We start from the raw sequence: 14,615 nt of genomic DNA, 5'->3' as shown, positions 1-14,615 counted from the left end.
GTGGAATGCGGAAATACACAGGCGAATACCAAGCCTAACCGGGTGACTTTTATCGCCAGAAGGCACAATCAGTGGATTGGGATCAGGTGCGTGAGCCCGGAGGACCAGGTAGGGGAGAGGCGCGACCTGACGCCAATCAGGATGTGACAAATCCATGGTGAGGCTCAGCCGGCTGCTGCCTCACCGCTCGTCTCTACTTAGTATTTGAACGGTAAATGTGAAAATTCAGCAATTGTGAAAAAAGAAATAAAAAATGGTGAAGTTAAATGGAAAATAACTTTAAATTACAAATCACTAAATAAATCTAACTGTTTAATTTATTTTTTTCATTTGATATTTCTGTGATGACAGGTGAAGCACAGCCTCACCTGCCTCCCCTGACTAGACGTCACTGGTGGGAACTGAAACCACAATGCTTGGATGGATGTCAGGCAAGTAAACCAGAACGCAGTGAGCAGCAAACATATCATATGTAAAATGATATCACACGCCTGTTGAAAGCAGTAGTTACAAAGTAGATGTAAATAATCACAAAAATCTGATAAATACTTGAGTAATGTACATCACTGAACCGGCTTCCAGGCCACCATCTGTCTTGTTTGTTACATCCATTACACCCTTTCAGAGAGCATTACTTTATCACCACATACCAAGCGATGGAGGTAAAAACAATAATAAATTATGATATGCGGTTTTGAATGCCGTTATTGTTGCATCCACCCCCCACCTACACCTTTTTAAACTGTGTTGAAAGCGACCCTGCACCACAGAAACCGAAACAAGCACCCAAAGCTTTTAGCGCACTATATTTTCTTTTCTGTGCGGGCATGGCTTGTTTTGAATGTCGACATTTGAGACATCACAGAAGACTGCGTGTCAAACTTAGAGTCCAGCAGTGCGAATCATTTTACTTGTTAAATGATGTGCCTCATTAGGCTATTTTGTTTCTTTAAAAAATGGCTACATGGGTAAGTGTAGCCCAGCATCACAACCTTGACTATTTACATAGACATGGTATGCCATGTATTTCCAAATAATATGTTCTGATCATTTTAGGTCATTCTGTCCTATAAATATAAAAAATGTTGTGATCTCTTCATTAGTCATTATTCGTGATTACATTTATCCAACATTCGCCTTACCAACATTAAATTCATGAGAATATAATCTTGGCATACAAACTAGTTTTCGGCGGACGAACCAAACCACACAGCACCACGGTGGCTGGCAGTCTAGTTTTCGGCGGATGAACACCAAACCACACGGTCGAACTGCGCCACGGTGGGCTCGTTTTCCACACCCACTTTCTTTGAGTGCATTCGGTGCAGACGTGGTTTGCTATAGAGTGGAGTACTTTTGCTATGATGGGACCGAAAAAGACTCCACCACAGGCTGGTGTTAAGCCAAAGAGGACACAAAAGAAAATTACAGTCGAGCAGAAGAAGGAGATCAATGAAAAACACGAACGAGGTGTGCATTTGTGTGACTTAGCGTCCCAGTACCAGTATGCTAAGTCGACCATCGCTACGTGTGGCTAAGGGTCTTTCTGTGTTGTCTGAGCAACGGTCTCAGGCAATATAAGAGGTTGAAAAACTTCTGTTGATTTGGATTAACGAAAAGCAACTATGGGACATGTGTGTGCAACTTCACTCGGATATCATCAAGAGGCAAGTGCATCAAGGACCATCACAAAGGTAAAAAAAACGACTTTATTATACAGTACAATTTATTTCTAAAATTAAAATCCAATAACACATTTACTATACATAAAACAAGGTATATTTTGTGTAGTTTTAAGGCTTATTTAGTCGAAAATTATGTTCTATGGGGACCTGGGAACATATTATTCTAATTTTTAATGGTAAATAAATGTTCGGCAGATGAACTTTTCGCTTTACACACTTTCTGGGAACCAATTAAGTTCATAAGCTGAGGTATCACTGTATCTGAGACTTCCATTGTTTTAGAGAAGGTTTTGGTATGTTTTCTCGCAGTTTGTTATGAGAATACAGCAAACAATCTGAGTCAATGTAGGGTGGCAAATACGGCAAATTGTGGACGTCATTACAAATTCATCATGAATTAACGAGAAAAAAACAAAATGTAATAAAGCCACCACTTTTGCCATAAAACTACACCACTCAACCTGACTATCTGTATGTTTTTCTCTAGTAAGGCTAAAAAAATACAGCGAATGAAGATACCGATTTCCCTTCAATTACTGTATATAGCAAGGGGGTTCCCAACCAAACAATGCCCAAGCTCTCCATCGTCCCGAACTCCCCTTTCGCCAGGTGGCATCCTACAAATTCTCATTCTGTTTCACAAATAACACCTGTTGAAAAGTACCGTATTTTCACGACCAAAGGGCGCACCGTGTGAAAAGGCGCAGTCTCATTTATGTGTGCCATTTCTGTATTTAACACACACATTGGGCGCACCGGATGAAAGGACGCAAGTTTTATATACCGGTACATATCCTCTACTGCTATACGTACGTCCGCCTCACAACAACACACAGGCATACAAGTATGCGTATTTAAAAAAACAGATCAGGAGCAAAACTGAGTTTGGTAGTGCTTTATTTATTAATTACAAAGGAATAACATTTTGTAATCATCACTCAATATGCGTCGGCATGGTAAAAAGGAGCACATTACCGGTACCGACTTTTCCGAAAGCTCAAACCACCGTGCTAGCAGACACGTTAGCCCAAGCATCCACAATCCATTGGCAAACTGTGGCGTAACATCCAGCCCTTTTTGTTTGCCTTAAGAATGACGCCTGCTGGAAATGTCTCTTTAGGCAAAGTCTTTCTTTAAAAAAAAAATCACAATCGCCGGGAGTTTCTCTCCGTTAGCATGGCAGCCTTTTCGCCAGCTTTTCAGAATAATTCGCCGGCCGTCGCTACAGTAGTCCCGGTCCGCATGGAAAAATCGCACAGTTTCATAAAACGCCGGCACCAAGACGGACCTCCTTGGAAATGTTCAATTTTCATTTCCTCCGCTAGCGTTACTGCTCTGAGTGGGACGGTGACAGTCGAAACGCTCCTTCCGCTTGCTCTTAGCTCGCCGATCGATTGCTTGAAGCTTTCCTCCAACTCCGGCCACCTTGCCTTATGTCCGCGTATTATGTCACGGCGGCTCCATTCCCCTGTTCCTCGGCGTAGTTGATAGCCTTCAGTTTAAATAAACTGAGCTTCATAACCATGTCTCATTGCCATTTTCAGGGTTGTTAAAACAGCAATGTTCTACATAAAGCACATACCTGTTCGTTTATACACAAACCACGCCCGCACATCCCCTCGTTTTCTCTACACGTCCTCCTCATGGTGGTCTCTAACACGTCCGCACTACAGGGCGCACCGCACATTTTGATAAAAATCTGAGACGTTTATATGCGCCTCATGGTCATGAAAATACGGTACACTTGCTTTGTTTTGCCTTGTTAGAATAAAAACACTTTTCCCACTTGTCATTCCATTGCCAATTCAAAACATACCCTAAACTCCCTCATTACGTACTCATTCAACCACTTCACATCGTCTTCTCCCGCTCTTGTTTCATAGCTGCACCTGGCAAGATTCTATGAGAGGCACCTCATTATTGGAGAGGAGAGCAGTTTGGGAATAGTTCTTCAAACACGAGTTTGGTAACTGCTTTGCTCGCTGAGATACAATCGACCTTGGAGCACCACTGTGTGTGTGTGTGTGTGTGTGTGTGTGTGTGTGTGTGTGTGTGTGTGTGTGTGTGTGTGTGTGTGTGTGTGTGTGTGTGTGTGTGTGTGTGTGTGTGTGTGTGTGTGTGTGTGTGTGTGTGTGTGTGTGTGTGTGTGTGTGTGTGTGTGTGTGTGTGTGTGTGTGTGTGTGTGTGTGTGTGCATGTGTCTGTGTGTGTGTGTGTGTGTGCGTGTGTATGGAGGACATGAAAGCCAAATAATGCAGCTGAGTGTGGGAAGAAAAGTGTAATAAGTTTCACCTTAATGGCTCCACTCCACCAAACACCATAGATTCGTCATTCACAGGCATCGGACCCCACCGGTATTCAGAGGAGAAGCCCTGCAGGGATCTGCACTAATGAGGAAGCAGGCACTCATTACAAACCTCGGTATGTGGAGCCTTTCTCTTAACTACGACCAGCCACCAATCTCTTTCAAAGAGTACAAGGAAGTCCCAATTAATGATGCAATTATGCAAATAACAGACTGCGATGATGTCTGACTGCCCTCCTCTCCTCCTGCTGAAGAAAATGAAACTGTCACTGTCGATAATTCACATCTGTTTGCCAAGCAATATCGACTACCCTGTGTTAAAAGGCAGTGCAAAGCAGATGAACACAGCAAGAAGGAAATCATCTCTATGAACTTGCAATGTATGTAAATACTTGAATAATCATCTTGTTGGACTAAATCATTGGTGATGAATGTAACATTTTGTGCTGGTGACTTGTGTAAAAAGTATATTTGTTATTGAACTAATTGATTTTGCATTCTGATTAAAGTGTTGATTAACTGGCAATGCACCAATACTTTATGCACGGTGGCCAATGGGTGCCAACGCACAGAAAACACATGAGTGCTGCATGCAAACAAACAAACAAAAATCAATCCAACCACATGTTCATTTTCTATCTTCTACCTCTGTTTTCATTTTTTTTACGCGCTTCAGCCAATACCATTGGGGAGTAGGCGGGGGAAAACCTAAGCTAGTTGTAAGGCAATCGCAGGGCACATATAGACAAACAACCATTCGCGCTCAACTCACTCCTCGTGTTAATTTCGAGTGTTCCATTAACCTGCAGTGCATATTTTTGGAAAATGGGCGGAAACCGGAAAACCCTCCCAGGGAGAAAATACATACTCCTCACAGGAAGGTCATAGGTGCAATCGACCCCTGCACCTCTCAGCACCGTGAGGCGGGTGTGTGAACCAGTCACCCACTGTGCCTCCAAAGCAAACATAAAGATATGCAACCAAAAAAGACAAACACACACATAGAAACTTGAGCAATAAAACTGCAATTAAGAAGTGCTGCTAACAGCCAAACGCTGCAAACAGTGAAATGATGTGAGCCACACCACACGCCAGTGGTGGGCCGTGCATGTCAACCCTAGGCCTTCAGTAGTGCTGCGTCTGAATCATTCCACAGCTTCGAGCGTGGTATGATTTACTACACAGCCACTAGAGGGTGCAGTTGGCCAGGAAATAACTTGTGACTTAAGAAATACTCTCATTAAACTGTTTGAATTTTTACGATGAACGTGTGGATTCATGATAACCTCATAAAATTGCAAAAAGATTTGATATTTTTGCGAGCTCCGGAGCTGTCCAACCTTTGTTAATGATGTCCATCTATGCTGGAAAAATCTTGACAAGTCTTGAAAATGGATTTAACAGTATATAACTTCAACCAAATCCATTTCTTCTCCTCTTTCAGCTATTGTGGGTTGACTATTAAATCGACACGATAATATATTTGCTCATGCAGCTTGCTCGAGATACAGTGTGCTAGCTGTGGCCAGTATGCTATTATCATTAGTGGCTAGTCAAACAATGATTGGCTAGTGACTAGCCAATCATATGACTAGCCAATCATAGTTTGTGAAAACACCGACATTTCCAGTGCCTTCCAGCAGGCTTTGGGTTATCAACTAGAACTCTGATTCGTTATAGCAACTGTTTCATCACCATTGATTTTTATGCTCCAGATCCTACAGAACTGACTGTGAAGGCATCCAGGTAGATTGTATTGTATTGGATTGGATTGGATTGGATTGGATTGGATTGGATTGGATTGGATTGGATTTGCCTTTATTAGTCTAGTAGTCTAGTAGATATTTGACCCTTGGAACAAATGATCGCTGACATGTGATTGGTTAAATGCTTAAATACGAAAACACATGTCTTGAAGCACCGCATCTGTGGAAAAGTAATGAAAGGAAGCTGAAAGACAATTTAGAATTATTTAATAAGAATTCATGGACAAAATATAATTAACATGAGTGATTCAAATCCTTTAGCCAGCAGAGAAGGCCTTGCAGGTGCTGACGGCCCACCACAGCTACACGCACACATTACACACACACACACACACACGCACGCACACGCACACACACACACACACACACAAACACAAACACACACACACACGCGAGCAAACAACAAATGTATTCTCCAATCACAGCAACAAAGCGGAACTAAACATTACGAACCGCAGAACAATTTTGTGTTTTTTTTTAAACAATCAGATTTTCTTGATACTTTTTAGTTTTACATGTACCTGTTTCTTCTTTTCTATACTGTATTCCTGTGTCATGAATGTTTTCAATTCCATATATCCACAGTTGCACAACTGCTGCGCAGTTTTGCGATGGCGAAGTTATCGATAAGAAGATTGTATGTGATTACATTTGGAAACACATTTTTGTTGCAACCACCTTTATTAAGAATAACTTTGACTTGACGTTGCTCATTTAACTTTTTCCACTCAGCTGGAAGTCATATTTGCCTTCTCTGGACAAGTTGAATTGAGACCATTTTCTTGTCAGTCACAGATAAATTGCATTAACAGCCCTCTCTGTTGAAGAGTAGACCAAATGTCTGCAACTTGACAGCTGATCCAATCAACTGTGTTTTTCTCCATATGAAGCCAGTAATTATGTTCATAATTGACATAACAGTACCCACCCCGTGAAAACAAACAGGTTGACCATGTTCACTCTCAGAAATGTGTCCATCAGGAAATGGAGATGAACATATTTTCTTTCAAGATGATGATTAATTCACGTTCACCTTTTAGAATCTACACAATGGAGCAACATCAGGCTCGAACAGAAGCGGAATATCCTGACACACATGTGTTGCCCCACCTCTGTTACAGCTTTCACATTACTTTCAAAAACAAAATGTGAAAAATACATTTTCAAATGCATTAATGCCATTCTTTGTCAGTGCTGTTTTCACAAAACAGAAACAAGGCTTTTGCCAACACTGGACTATACTAATAATCATGATAATAAAAGTAATAAATTGATAACTTAGTCATTACCAAGAAGCTGCCATGTTTTGTCAGTGCTCCCCAATTTTAATTGCAAAAGTTTATTTTCCTGAACTCAGGGCTTTGATACATGCAACTACTACAATAAAAACACAAATAACAAGCGTGAAACTTAATGCAAGTTCATGCTAAGTTACCTTATTTTGTACCAGATGAGATGCAATTGAGAAATGTGGAAAAAACACAACTCACAGTTTGTTTTGCATGTGTAACTGTATAACCCCATGACACGTTTTAACGAGCAGAATCAAACTTGGCACAACGTAGCACACAATCCTCTCCTAGTCCATGACAGCATATTTTTATTTTTTTCAAAAGGTGACACTTCATCGGTGGTATCACAATCTATGTCATGTTAACTCGAAATCCAAATCATTTTTGCACTCACTTGACCATGGTATCCTATCAAATGTGTAATCCTAATAGATGAACAGATCCAGAATTAGCTATTTTATAAATGAAAGCATTTTTGTCAACCATCTTCCAAATGATCATATAGAACTGAATATGTCATGATGCTCTTTTTTCAAAAGACTTGTTTTAGTGTCCGTTTTATTGAATGACAGTAAACAGCGTCTGTGATATGTTGTCGCAGCAATTCGGACCCATTGCAATTGAATGTTTCAGATGATTGTATTTATTCCAGTAAAGAACAGTGTTGGCTATACTTTTTCATCCTGAATGGTCACAAAAACATTTGGTTTCAACGGCCGTGAGTCTCTTCAGAAAAGAGCTTCAAAGCTAATTTAGCAGAAGGCAACTTTCACAATGTGCTTTCTGGCAATATAGCATGGATTTTCTCAAAGTGTGAAAAGGTTGAAGCTGCCTTCAGGGGGCTTGGCTTCGCCCAGAAATGTCTTCAACAGCCAGTTATAGCGAGTTGCCGCTCATTGCTTATTCAATGCAATGATTTAATGCAATGCAATGATTTAGCTAGTAGGATAATGAAAATATAAGAATCTGTCTTAATCTTTTTATCACAATTCCAACTACTGTTACGTTTGTATTTACTGTGGTTTCAATGAAACATGGTCAAATGTTTATGATCTCATCAATTTCAGGGGAAAATGAAGGTAAAAGAAATATTAATGTATTTTCTGATACCCTTCTTTAGTCGACTTTTGGAATGTAATTTCTAGTGTAATCTCGAACTATTTGTGTGCTCATCATGACAGAGGAAATATTGTAATTTTTTCTGTTTGATTAAGAAAGGTTCCCATCAGTGCTCATTGTGGACTGAGAAATTAAATTTGACCAACTTGACACTCGTTTCCACCAGATCTGTTGACGTCGCGCGGCGGAAGCCTCCTGCAGCTATTTAAATTGCCAATGCCAACAAGTGATTCCCTAAATGAGCACAAACAACTCCCTTATTAGTATGTAGTCAATGGAAACACCATTCCCTCTGATCATACTGTCCTGGTCACACACTGACATTTCAGTCGGAATATCAACATGTCATTCGGTATGCGGGACCGATAATCCACCTAATTGAATAAAGATGATGACAAACCGCATCGATGAAAAAGGGCAGATGGGGTGTCTGCTGTTTGATTTAATGACCTCATTGATTTATGGGTGGGGATAACGCCCAAATGTATGACTGTGTGGGTGGCGCGTCAGAGGACAGATTGCAAAAGTGCCCCTTCTACTGGCAAATTTCCTGCTGTGCCTCAGTATCATAAATTCCCATCGGAGAGAGGGCCAGAGGCAGGGAGGGAAAGTGAAGCAAAGGAAATAGAACGGAAAAGAAAGAGCTTTACAAATATTACATGAGAGACATGTCCTCAAATAGTGCCCCGTGCTTGAACAAATGAGCCTCAATTAGGTTGGAAGAGGCATCTACTAAAAAATGAGACACACTCCTGATTTCCCAAAAAGTAACACATTAAATTCCAAATATATCAGTTGAGAACAATGAACTGCTCTTCCTGGACGCCTTTCATACAACGTGCAACTATTGTCGGAAACTAGCTGGGGCACCTACCCTTTCAGGCTGGACTGGTGGTTTTTCTGGAGGCCACTTACTTCATTCATCAATAGTTACAATAATAAAATACAGCCTCCTTGTCGTCAATACCACCTTACAGGAAAACTGATGCCTCCAGACAAGTTGTGTCCATAATTCAAACTCAGCGTATTTTACAAAGATTCCACGGCATATAGCTATATTTTACGTTTTAAGACTCGCGCTGAATATTCAGGAAGTCTTGTTTTCGAGTTGATGACGATGCGTGACATGACGTCACGTCTGGAACGCCCCTGACCGAGAAAGCGACACACAGTGCATTTTGGGTACTTTTGGTTTGAAAACTTTGTGTTGAACCGTGTTGATGGCGAAATTAGAAGTAAAACACATAAGTAACGCGATGGTGAATCGTTGTGTGTTGCACCAAGACAACTATTTGATACTAGTTGACACAAATTCCCAGCAGACAAATCAGCCCATTTCCAACGGAGCTTGGGCACCATCTTTCTGCGATGCTACATTGGAGTCCTGACGGCTCGAATTGATACGTGAGGACTTCTTTAATCGATTGCAAACATTTATGCTTTCCTCTTCAGAACTATTTGAATCATATTAATAATAATAATAATAATACATTTAATTTACAAGCGCCTTTCTGAACACTCAAGAACACTTTACAACAAAGACAACACACAAAACAGTAAAATCATGCATAAAGCAATAAATAATAAAACAGCATAATAAATTAGACCATGTAAGTAAGTTTAAAGAGGTGGGTTTTCAGGTGAGATTTGAAAGTAGGAAGGGAGTCAATGTTGCGGATGTTGGGTGGAAGTGAGTTCCAGAGTTTAGGAGCGGAGCAGCTGAAAGCTCTGCACCCCATCGTTGTGAGACGGGCAGAGGGCGTGTAGAGGTGGAGGGAGGAAGAGGATCTGAGGGCCCGAGTAGGAACGGAGATTTGAATTAGGTCAGACAGATAGGGGGGGGCAAGGTTATGGATGGCTTTAAATGTAAACAGAAGTATCTTGAATTCAATACGGAGTTTAACAGGGAGCCAGTGGAGCTGTTGGAGGACAGGAGTGATGTGGTGAAATGAGGGGGTTTTTGTGATGATCCGGGCTGAGGAATTTTGGACTAGTTGGAGTTTATGGAGACATTTTTGATTGACCCCGAAAAGAAGTGAATTACAATAATCGATACGGGAGGTGACGAGACTGTGGACGAGGATAGCAGTGGTGTGAGGGGTGAGAGAGGGACGGAGACGATTGATATTGCGGAGGTGAAAATATGCAGACCGGGTTATGTTATTTATGTGGGAGTGAAAAGATAGTGTGCTATCAAGGATGACACCCAGGCTCTTAACCTGAAGGGCGGGGGACACGGTAGAATTGTCAATGGTGAGAGAGAAACTGTTTGCTTTGTGAAGGGTGGATTTTGTACCGACAAGGAGAAGTTCAGTTTTTTCGCTGTTTAGTTTGAGAAAGTTATGAGAAAACCAGGATTTGATTTCTGAGAGGCAAAGTGTAAGGGATGCAGGTGGAAGAGAGGCGTCGGGTTTACTGGAGAGGTAGAGCTGGGTGTCATCCGCGAAGCAGTGAAAATGAATTCCAAATTTGCGGAAGATATCACCAAGGGGAAGAAGGTGTATAATAAAGAGAAGGGGCCCCGGGACAGAACCTTGGGGCACACCAGAAGACACAGGGGAGGACCGTGAAGTGAATGAGGTAATTTGGATAAACTGTGAGCGGCCAGTGAGGTAGGAGTGAAACCAACTGAGTGGGGTGTGTGTCACGCCTAGAGTGGAGAGTCGGTTGAGCAGGATGGGGTGAGAAATTGTGTCAAAGGCCGCAGATAGATCAAGAAGGATGAGAATAGAGAGGGAGCCGGTATCTGCTGCTATGAGAAGGTCGTTCGTGATTTTTATGAGGGCTGATTCAGTGCTGTGGCGGGGACGGAAACCAGACTGGAATTGTTCGTAGAGGTTATTGTGAGTGAGGTGAGAGTGGAGTTGACAGGCGACGGTTTTTTCGAGAATTTTAGCGATAAATGGAAGATGCGAAATTGGACGTAGGTTATTGAAATCATTGGGATCTGAACCAAGTTTTTTCAGGATTGGTGTTACAGCTGCGGTTTTAAGAGGGACAGGAACAATTCCAGTGGACAGTGAGGAGTGAATAATAGCTGAAATAAAAGGGAGGAGAGCAGGTAGACAAGATTTGATGAGGACAGTAGGGAGGGGGTCAAGTTGACAGGTGGAATTCTTGGACTTGGTGATGAGGTCAGAAAGTAAGGAGGGATGAGGCAGTTCAAAAGACAACAGCAGTTGATAGGGAGTAGGAAGGTTGGGGGAGGGGGGGGGATACAGAGGAGCCGAGGTGCTGGTGGATCTTGTTGATCTTTTCAGTGAAAAACAGAAGTAGTGCGTTGCAGGTGTCTGAGGAGTGAAAGTGTGGGGGGAGAGAGATAGGGGGTTGAATGATTTTGTTGTATAGGGAAAACAGAGTCCGTGAATTCCCACTGTTAGCATCAATCAGTCCAGAATAGTATTCCGATTTTGCGCGTGTGATAGAGTCCTTGTAGTGGGTGAGGTGAGCTGTGTACATGTCCTGGTGGGTGGTGAGGCCGGTCTTTCTGTAAAGTCTTTCCAGCTGCCGAGTTTTCGCCTTGGTGGAGCGGAGTTGGGCGGTGAACCAAGGGGCGGATCGAGTGAATTGGACTGACCGGGATTTAACAGGAGCAAGGGTGTTGAGCATGTGTGCAAGGTCCATGTTGTATTGGGAAACAAGTTCATCAGGGGGGGAGTTGTAGTCCGGTTTGAGGTTGGCAGCCATTGCAGTGAGGGTGACAGTGTCAATGTGTTGGATGTTCCGATAAGTGATGATGCGCGGTGGCTTGGGGAGAGAGAGTGTGATGGGAACGTTAAATGAGACGAGGAAATGGTCCGTTACAGGAAGTTCGTTTGCTGTGCAGTTGGCGGGGGTAAAACCACAGCAGCATATTAAGTCCAGGGTATGCCCTTTTATATGCGTGGGGAAATCAGAGAATTGGTGTAAGCCAAAACTCTCCAATGAGGAAATAAAGTCTTTGGTGAGGGGATGGGTGGAATTGTCAATGTGTATGTTGAAGTCCCCAAGGATAATAATATTTGGTGACAGAGTGGAGAGGTGTGTGAGGACGGCTGAGAAGTCTTTTAAAAAGTCACGATGTGGTTTAGGGGGACGATATACAGTGGCTATAACTGTGGGAGATGGACCAGAAATTTGACACGCAAGGCATTCAAATGAGAGAGTTTCCGGGACTGGTACTTGAGTGACTTTCCAGATCTCGCGGTAAAATATCGCGAGACCGCCTCCGCGGCCCGAGAGGCGGGGTTTTGAGAGGTAAACAAACCCAGATGGCGTCGTGTCGTTCAACTCGGAAAAGTCCCCCGCCGTTTGCCAGGTCTCATTCAAACAGAAGAAGTCCAGCTTACGGTCACTAAGGATGTCTTGGATAAGACAACCCTTACCCGTAAGCGAGCGGATGTTCATGAGGCCGAAAGTGACGCTGGTGGTGTCATTTTGAGGGGTATTGGCCGACCTAGCCAGGCCGGCCAACACACGGTGTTGCACGGAGCGGCTGTAACCTCTGCGTGGCCGGCGGAAAGATGACCACAGGGAGGTGATATCCTTGGAGTCGTCGAGGTGAAAGTCTCGACGTGATCCGCGGTGGATATACCTCCGGGAAGGGCGGCGAGCGATTTCCGGGAATCGGAAAATCGCCTGTGGCACGCTCGTCCACCGGGAGCGGAGTTCAAGCAGCTCTGACGCCGAATATTGCAGCCGTCCAACGGGTCGTTGGAGGAGCGACATGATAGCACCCAGCAACGTCCAGAGACAGGCAGCGCCCAGGTTAGCCCTCAACAGCGGGTACAGGTGGGTGGAGATCGTCCGTGTTCTCGTTCGCGGTCCGGATAAACGACCGGAATCACGAGACGATCCGACAGCCAAAGCGGATTGGAGTTCGACCATAAGTTCCTCTGGTGACTGTCGAGTATTTCCAGTGGTACAGGAATCGTAAAAAAACAAAAAGAAGCCAAAATGTTTGCGGGCGAACAGCGGCAGCCAAAAGCGCGCCAGCGTACATTCGACCCGGAAGTGAAAATTATTAATAATTATTAGTTATTAATAACTGGATGATAACCCAATCTGAAGCCATTGTTTAGATTCTAGAGCAAGGTAAGACGTCCTGGCGTGACATCACGAACAAGGGGGCCGGACCTTCTGAAACTCTGCATCTCCGAGGTGATTTTGAAGTAGTTTTGGGGCAGTTGTATTAAGTTCATCCTATCTACTTGATATCTAATTTAAAACGGATTTTTTTCTTCCAGAGAGTGTGTTGTAGGTATTCAAATACCTGACATGTTTTGGCGTATACTTCCGCCTTCGTCAGAGTGTGGTGTTGTGATGTTGTTGTGATGCGCCATTTTGAGCTGGTGTTCCTATGAGGGTGTGAACTCCCTGAAAACTCTCTGCCATCTTGTGTGGCTTCTTCACAGAGGACCTGGAACAGAAAGCTCTTTCAACAGCCCCGGAAACACACAGACCAACACTATGGAAACGATATGTGGATGACATTCTGGAAAAAAAATCAAAACAGGACACACACAACAGCTTACGGATCACCTCAACTCCATAGACACCACACGCAGCATCAAGTTCACCCATGAAGAGGAAACAAACCAATCCATCGCCTTCTTGGACTTCAACATACACCACACGGACAACGGAGACATCAAAATAAAAGTACAAAGGAAACCCACACATACCGACCAATATCTCCTTTGGACATCTGAACACCCCACTATTCATAAGTTGTCAGTCGTCAGAACATTACATGAATGCACCACAATAATCACGGACCCGGAGGACAGAACACAGGAGGAAAAACATATACAACACGCACTACAAAAATGCCAATATCCTCAGTGGGCAATAACTAAAGGTGCAGAGCAGGTCAAAAACAAAAACAACAAGACAGGGGAGAAAGAAAAAGCAAACAAACTAGAGCACAGGGGAATGGTAACATTGCCATACATGAGAGGGATCACAGAACGCATACAAAGAGCACTGAGGAAACACAACTCTCCGACAGATCTTGGTACACCCAAAGGACAAAATACACCCGGAAAATAAATACAACTCAATATATAAAATCCCATGCAAGTCATGCAATAAATCATACATCGGGGAGACAGGAAGGAGTTTCAATACAAGGAAAAAAGAGAACAAGAAGGAGTGTGAGAAGGAGACAGCAACAATACAAACAAGAGCATTAAAAGAACAATCACAACAGCAACACCATAAATCAGCCATCACAGACCACTGCAAAAGAGAAAATCACATCATGGACTGGGAGAAGGCCAGAATCATCCGCACCGAAGAAAACAAACAGCAGCGCTGGATCAGGCCATTGAAATCCGGAAGCGAGAACCAAGGACCATCAACAGGGATGAGGGAGCTTACATGCTCTCTACCACCTGCAGCAGTATCCTGGAGGGACGAGCGGACAGCGGGGGTCGTGACTTGCCTGTCAGATCTGACAGGTAGGTCAC

The 14,615-nt window shown here is 43.2% G+C and overlaps 1 protein-coding gene across 2 annotated transcripts in view; it reads left to right on the top strand.

The window, feature by feature from the left end:
- Positions 1 to 9,712: 9,712 nt before the first annotated feature.
- The window catches only part of bicd1a (BICD cargo adaptor 1a), a 110,123-nt gene continuing 105,220 nt past the window's right edge, over positions 9,713 to 14,615 (top strand). The window contains exon 1 of one of the 2 annotated variants that reach the window (XM_088997107.1): positions 9,713 to 12,912. The gene's annotated coding sequence lies outside the window, so the exon portion shown is untranslated. Of the gene's footprint in view, positions 12,937 to 14,615 lie in introns of both variants that reach the window. The other variant, XM_088997105.1, reaches the window with a different exon arrangement.

Source organism: Hippocampus bargibanti, linkage group LG05, assembly GCF_051943395.1.
Source record: "Hippocampus bargibanti isolate YZ-2025 linkage group LG05, ASM5194339v1, whole genome shotgun sequence".
NCBI classification, from domain to species: Eukaryota; Metazoa; Chordata; class Actinopteri; order Syngnathiformes; family Syngnathidae; genus Hippocampus; species Hippocampus bargibanti.
Note: the sequence above shows the minus strand (reverse complement) of the source record. Positions and strands in the feature narration are given on the sequence as shown.